Source organism: Lycium barbarum, chromosome 4 (genome assembly GCF_019175385.1).
Source record: "Lycium barbarum isolate Lr01 chromosome 4, ASM1917538v2, whole genome shotgun sequence".
Classification (NCBI taxonomy): Eukaryota; Viridiplantae; Streptophyta; class Magnoliopsida; order Solanales; family Solanaceae; genus Lycium; species Lycium barbarum.
The window spans coordinates 71,996,887-72,004,593 of NC_083340.1; the positions used below are offsets into that span (position 1 = coordinate 71,996,887).

The following is a 7,707-nucleotide window of genomic DNA, read 5'->3' on the forward strand; positions in this document are numbered from 1 at the left end:
AAAGTCTTTGGCAGAAAGTTGAAGTTTTGTAAGTTGAAATACGACATGGCAGTTTACGGGTCGTATACCACTTTACGGTCCGTATTTCATTTTACGATCAACTGGGCCAAAGTGCAAATCTGCAACTTTCACGTCTTCAAAACATATAATCAGTCATTGTGGAGCATAACCTATCTCTTATTCCCATTGCCTTTGAAATATTACTTAGGGTCGTCAAACGTCATTCCCTTCTGATTAAAACATCGTATACTCGTATTCTTCATTAGTCTATTCATTGTACGTTCACGGGGAAATTTCTGAGGTGTAATAGGAACTCAGAGACAAAATTTTTGAGTTTAAGCAACTTCTGGGGGAACAACTGTATCAAGCTTAGGAGAGGTTTAAGCAGTAATTGATGCGGTCTCCAAATCATAGCCAAAGAACATATTAATGGAGAATTCTACACAGCGTTAGATTCGATGACATAATTTGTGGCCAATAATGCAGTCGATGGATGTTTCATAGACAACACTTATGCCCAAATCACTCAATTGCTTGACAGATTGACAACACATAATCAAGCATGGTACTCAGGTGGCACGTATGTTGTAGCATATGGGGCTCCGTTAATCAACAATATTATGATGGAAAACCAAGAGAGGGACCAAACTCTGGCTCAACTTGCAACCAATATTACTTTGCTGACCGAGAGGTTTGATGGGAAGGAGACAAAGAAGGTGAATGCAGTTGAGGACTTGCAGACTTTGCCAAAGGGAATGTATCAAGCTCCAGAGGTTCCATATCAAAAGGGACCGCCAATACAATATGAAGATGCCAACTATGTTAACAACTCGCACGGGGTTACTTAAGGCAGAATTATCAAGGGTCCGAATGTCAAAACCAGAATTAGTGGAAACCTCAACAACAAAGGCAAGGTAATCAATATGGGCAAAATGACTATGGTAGTTTGAACCAAGGGAACTAGAACAACAATAACAACTTCGAGAATAGGAGTACAAATTCCTATGTTCCGTCAAAGGGTCAATCAAATGATCAAGGGAGTTCTAAATTGGAGAGCATGCTTGAGAAGGTGTTATCCAAATAGGATAAGTCTAATAAGACCGTCAGGAGCTTGAATGTCAAATGAGAGATCTTTCTAGAGAGCCATATCCTCTAGGAAGGGGACAACTCCCGAGTGATACAGTACCAAACCCAAAGGGTAGTGGTGGTGATTAGATAGCCAAGTGCAATGTTATCACTACTCGAAGTGGGAAAATAAAGAAAAGTGTGGGTGCGAAAGCGGTTGAAAAGGAGCCTAAAGCAGAAAAAGATGAAGAGGAACTAGTTGAGGTGCCAAGTCTCGTTGAGAAAGTGCAAGATGAAACTCCTTGTGTGGTTGAACTGATCATGTTTCGAAGATTCCAAAGGCTCAAGAGGTGAGCAATGACAAGGGAAAAGGTAAGGTAACGGGAGAACTTAGGCCCTTAACTCAACTTTTCAAATATTCACCTCCCTTTCCTCAAAGGTTGGTGAAGAAGACCGAGGAGGCTAAGTGCCAATGATTTTATGATCAACTAAAGCAGCTATCAATGAATAATCCATTCCTTGATGCTTTCCAAGAGATGTAGGGTTTTGCTAAATATTTGAAAGATTTATTGATGAAGAAGTGACCAATCAAACATGATATGGTGAGTGAGTGTCACTCACCATATTATGTCTATCATCTCCAGAGCCAAAGTTCAGAAGAAAGAAAATCCAGGGGCCTTTACTGTTCCTTGCACTATTGGTCATCATGATTTTGCAAAATAACTTTGTGACAATGGGTCTAGCATTAACCTAATACCGCTTTCTATCTACAAGAAAATCGGGGTTAGGATGCCTAGGCAAAGTAGCATGCGGTTGCAAATTGTCGATCGATCGATAAAGAGGTCGGTTGGGGTTGTTGATGTCGTTCTTGTTCAAATTGGCGAATTTCTTCTCCCGATGGATTTTGTGATTCTTAATTGTATAGTGGATAAAGATATTCCAATCATATTGGGAAGACCTTTCCTTGATACCGGAAGGGCTCTCACGGATTCCGAAAAAAATGAAATCAAGTTTTTAAGTGAATGATGAGGAGGTAACTTTTCAAGCGAGCAAAGAGATGAAATTACCAAGTGCTTATGAAATCATTTCTGTGATTGACACAATAGATGTGGTTGATGAGGCTGCTGAATTCAAAATGGAGGACAAGTACCTTGGGAAAGCCATAGCGGCTATCTTGGTTAATTTTGATGCTGATTACGTGGAGGGATATGTGGAGACAATGAATTCGCTTGAAGAATTAGCCTTTATTCTTAACAACCGAAGAAGTTGTCTCTTGATCGAGTTATTCCTCTAGCCAAGCAATCTATTATTAAACCGCCGAAGCTTGAGCTCAAGAATCTCCCATAACATCTGAGATATGAGTTCCTTGGTCTAGATAATCTATTGCCCTTTGTTGTGTCTTTATTGCTGAATGATGAGCAGCTGAAGAGGTTACTTGATGTTTTGAGAGAATATTGGCAAGCCAATGGGTGGACTATTGCAGATATTCGGGGGATTCCCTCCGAAATTTGTGACCATAAAATTCAACTTGAAAAATATAGTTCACCAAGTGTTGAGCATCAAAGAAGACTGAACCCACCTATGCAGGAGGTGGTCAAGAAGGAGATTATCAAGTGGTTGGACACCGGAGTTGTTTACCCCATTGCGGATAGCCGATGGGTTAGTCCTGTACAATGTGTTCCAAAGTAGGGTGGAATCAAAGTTGTGCCAAATGTAAAGAACAAGATTATTCCTAGCAGAATGGTTATCGGGTAGAGAGTATGCTGGACTATTGGGAGAACTCAACACCGCGATGTGCAAAGACCATTTCCCTATGCCTTTTATTAATCAAATGCTTGATCGGCTAGTTGCAAGGTCATATTATTGTTTCTTGGATGGATATTCTGGCTACAACTAGATCAATATTTCCTCAAAGGATCAATAGAAGACAACATTCACATGTCCTTATGTTCCGACTACTTTCCAACAATGTATGATGTCTATCTTTTCTGATATGGTTGAGGATTTCTTGGAGGTATTCATGGATGATTTCTCTATGGTTGTGACTCATTTGATGATTGTCTTGACCATCTTGGTTGAGTGCTAAAGCGGTGTGAAGACATCAACCTTGTTATAACTTGGGAAAAATGTCACTTCATGGTGAAGGAAGGGATTGTCCTTGGTCAAAAAAATTCCGAAAAGGGAACTGAGGTCAATCAAACAAAGATTGAAGTTATTTCCAAGCTTTCTTCACCTATCTCTGTCAAGGGAGTTCGTAGCTTTCTAGGACATGCCGGATTCTATCAGCGTTTTATTAAGGATTTCTCGAAGATAGCCAATCCTATGTGCAAACTTATTGAAAAAGATTCTAAGTTCGATTTTAAGGAAAAGTACCTGAAACCATTTGAAGAATTAAGGAGCGGCTCGGCTCCCGTCATTGTATCACCTGATTGATCACTTCCCTTTGAACTCATGTGTGATACTAGTGGGTTTGCTATTAGAGTGGTGCTTGGTGAAAGTCATAATACGATCATGCATTCAATCTATTATACTAGCAAAACACTTAGTGGTGCTCAGATGAACTACAGGGTGACTGAGCAAGAATTACTTGCTATTGTTAATGCTTTTTGAGAAGTTTTGGGCCTATTTGTTGGGGTCCCATGTGGTGGTGTACACTGACCATATTGCATTATGGTATTTGATGGTGAAGAAAGATGTCAAGCCAGGATTGATTCAATTGGTTCTCTTGTTGCAGGAATTCAATTTCGAAGTCAAAGATCAGAAAGGTTTAGAGAATCAAGTTGCGGATCATCTATCTAGGCTTAAAGAAGCTGGTAGACCAATGGGAGAGCTCGAAATTGATGATGTTTTCCCAAATAAGAGGCTCTTGGTCGTGTTTTGTGACGTAGCACTGCGTTATGACGATATAACAAATTTCTTGGTCACCGATCTAATCCTTGAAGAGTTCAAAGCGTATCAAAAGAAGAATTTCTTGTATGAGTGTCGATATTACTATTAGAATGAGCCTTATTATTTCCAAATGTGCAGCGACAATATTATTCAGTGTTGCATTCCCGAAATTGAAGTTATGGCTATCTTGAAGGCTTGTCACGACTCTCCGGTTAGGGGTCATCATCGCATAAATCGAACAGCGACTAAGGTGTTTGAGTGTGGGTATTATTGGCCAACCATTTATCATGATGCAAACACGATGGCCAGATCTTGTGACCAATGCCAACGACAAGGGCAATCGCAAAAAGGAATGAGATGCCTATGAACTTTGTGCTAGAGGTGGAACTATTTGATGTATGGAGGATTGACTTTGTGGGTCCCTTTTTGAGTTCTGGTGGAATGAGGTATATCCTGGTGCCCATTGATTATGTCTCCAAATGGGTAGAAGCAGTGGCTTTACCCAACAATGAGGCAAAGAGTGTCATGGGCTTTCTGAAGATGAACATTTTCACTCGCTTTGGCTCGCTGAGGGAAATTATCAGTAGTGTTGGTTCTTAATTTTGCAGTAAGGCCTTCGTGGGACTACTAGAGAAATATGGTGTCAAGCATAGAGTGGCTACCGCAATCACCCTCAAACAAGTGGCCAAGTGGAAGTCTCTAATTGGAAGATAAAGTGTATTTTTGCCAAAATGGTTAATGCAAATCGAACCAATTGGTCTCGGAAGTTAGATGTTGCTCTTTGGGCATATAGAACGACATTATAACTCCCATTGGAACTTTACATTATCGGCTAGTTTTTGTTAAGGCGTGCCATTTGCCAATCGAACTCGAACACAAAGCTATATAGGCATTGAAGAGGCTAAATCTGGATTGGGATAAGGCAACCAAGCTTCAGTTGTTTCAACTTAATGAAATGGATGAATTTCGATAACAAGAATATGAGAGTGAAGCCTTGTACAAGGAGAGGATGAAGCATTATCATGATAAAAAGACCTAAAGCAATTCCAACCCAATGATGAGGTCCTATTATTTAATTCAAGATTGAAGCTCTTACCGGGCAAACTGAAATCCAAATGGTTCGGGCCTTTCAAAGTGGTAAGTCTTTCACCCCATAGTGCAATTGAATTGGTGTCCGAAGATGGGACTTGAACTTTTAAAGTGCATGGCCAAATGGTGAAGCATCATCATGGTTGTATTGATGGTGACCAAATTGTTGATAGGCACCGCTTGAAGCACAAATCCTCGCCTAATCCCATGTGAGGTGGTAATACCGTCATGCCGCGAAGTTAAATCAAGCACTGCTTGGGAGGCAACCTAAGTTTAAATTCATGTAGTTTGATTTTATTTTGTTTGGATTATTTTGATGTTTATTCGTGTGGGACTCAAACGAATTGGAAAATGGATGAAATTGGATAAAAATATGTAGGTTGCAGAAGTTTTATTAACGGACCGCAAAATCCGTCGTAAAATGAACTACGATCTTTGAACTGTACTGTCAAATGAAGTATGGATGCAGGTCTTACTGGAATGGATTTACGCCTGAATCTATGGCCCGTGAAATATTTTACGGACCATAGATTGAAGCGTAAATTTTAGCATGAAAAGAGGTCTCATTGTTGCTGATTTAGCCATCATTGACGGTCTGTGAATCATTTCATGATGGTTTTTATGGACCGTCAAATTAATCAGCCACGTCATTAAGTAATTCAGGTAATTGACCGTAAAATGGGTCCTTAAACCCATTTACGGTCTGTAAAGCTGAGCGTTTAAATACCCAAATAGATCGTGGGACACTCCCACTCCTTCACAATTTAAATTTTCCACCTTCTTCTCCCTTATATTAATCATCCAAGGTATTTCAGTCCATATACACCTCCTTAATATCTCTCTCTCTCTCTCTCTCTCATCATTTGTGCATCATATTCACACACAAAGTGGTGCGTTTCAAGTAGTGACCAATTCAATTAAGCAACTTAGAGTCTATAAGGTATGTTGAGGTTTTTACCATCTTTTCTCATATGATACGACGCCTAAGTATAGTGGTGAGAAACAACATCTGATGGATGTGCATAAGTGTGAATGTTTGTTTGTGGTTGTTATTTTGTTGGTCGTATTCGTATTTGGTATGGTAAGGGTTATGGGTAATGATGTGTTTGTGCTTAGTGGGACTCATGGGGGATGAGGTTATCGCAAATTTCATTGAGTAGGAGGGCATTTCAGTCAAAAATTTCAACTTTGAAGTCCAAGATCGTTATGCCCATCAACTATTTAATTGAATGCTTGAGAGAACTATATTTTAAAACGGGGGTAAATTCTGAGTAACCCCCGACATTATGTGAGTTTGAATGTGGTGTGGGTGTAATTTGCAGCTAAAATAAATGATTTGTGATGATAACAGGGTTGTGAAAGGAATAATTCAAAGAATTGATTCTTGGAAGAACAACCAATATCCTGCTATGCAAATGGATTTCATGACGGAATTAACGGACCGTAAATTTAATTACGGGCTGTTAAAATCTACCATGAAACACCATAAAAGACAATTGCTCACTGTTTCACTTTTACAATGGGATTTACGGGCCGTAAAATCCCACAGTCATTAGGCTTTTCCAAGTTGTTTAAAAGATGCTCATTGTTTCACTTTTACGGTGAGATTTACGGGCCGTAAAACCCCACCATCAATATTCTTTTCCAAGTTGTGTCTATTGTTCCCATTTTATGGTATGATTCATAGACCGTAAAACTTTTCATGGTCCATGAACTATTTTATGGGCCACTGTTTCCACCTAACTCCAACTGTTGTATTTTTTTTGAGTTCTAGCTTATTTTTCTTTCTTCTATTGTTTTCAACAACAAAAAACAAAAATAGTTTCTTTGCTATTTGCTGGTTTACTAAGTGTATCTTCCACAAGTATGGCCCCGAAAAATCAAGTGAGAAGGGGTAGTGCATAACCAACTGCACAGGGTAGGGGCAAAGGTCAACCATAGATCAGATCGAAACTTCGTGACCAGCACCTCGACCCTGAAGTAGAGGACATAGATGATGACACACCTCTAGTCAAGGTCACTAGATAGAGAAGGGCAGAAAAAACTCCGGCATCCCCCAGTCTGATGGGGGGAATCTTCCTCACCTAATGGTAGTTCTAATCATGAAGGTGGGCAGAGTTCCAGCCCTCCGGGACAACAAACTCAAGAAGGGTCAAATGTGGAAGAGGCCATGAGGCAGAATGAATTGCGAATGAAAGAAAGGTCATAGAATACAGTTCGCTATTTTGTGAAAGGTTCAAGGGAAATGTTTGAGCATGGCATATAATAAAGTAAAGCAGGGAAGCCCACGAAGAAGCATTTATGAGGAAAGGTGTATCCGCTTCGATGGGTTGGAGAGGTTCCAAAACATCCTATCCATTATTGGATTCCGCAAATGGGAGTTCCTCAGCCATCCCCCTGGGGAGTATTTTTTTTATCCTTTTCAGGGAGTTCTACGCGTCCTATGCGGCCAAGACAAACAAACGGTTCAAACTAGTTTAATAGAAAAAAATCGGTAAGGCTTACAAAGGTTACGATCTGAGGGTTGAGAATTGACATCTCCAGTAGAGCCGTCAACTACTTCTACTTTGGGGATAATTTCATGCCACTTGAAAATACGGACGAGCTTGACTATAGATTATGAGGTGAAAGGGAGGATCAACTAGAAAGTTACCATGTGTAGCT

General features: G+C 40.0%; 1 non-coding gene across 1 annotated transcript; it reads right to left on the minus strand.

The window, feature by feature from the left end:
• Window positions 1-310: 310 nt before the first annotated feature.
• Window positions 311-417, minus strand: LOC132638983 (small nucleolar RNA R71). The gene has a single exon (XR_009582035.1). It is a non-coding gene; the product is annotated as a small nucleolar RNA R71 (small nucleolar RNA).
• Window positions 418-7,707: the final 7,290 nt, after the last annotated feature.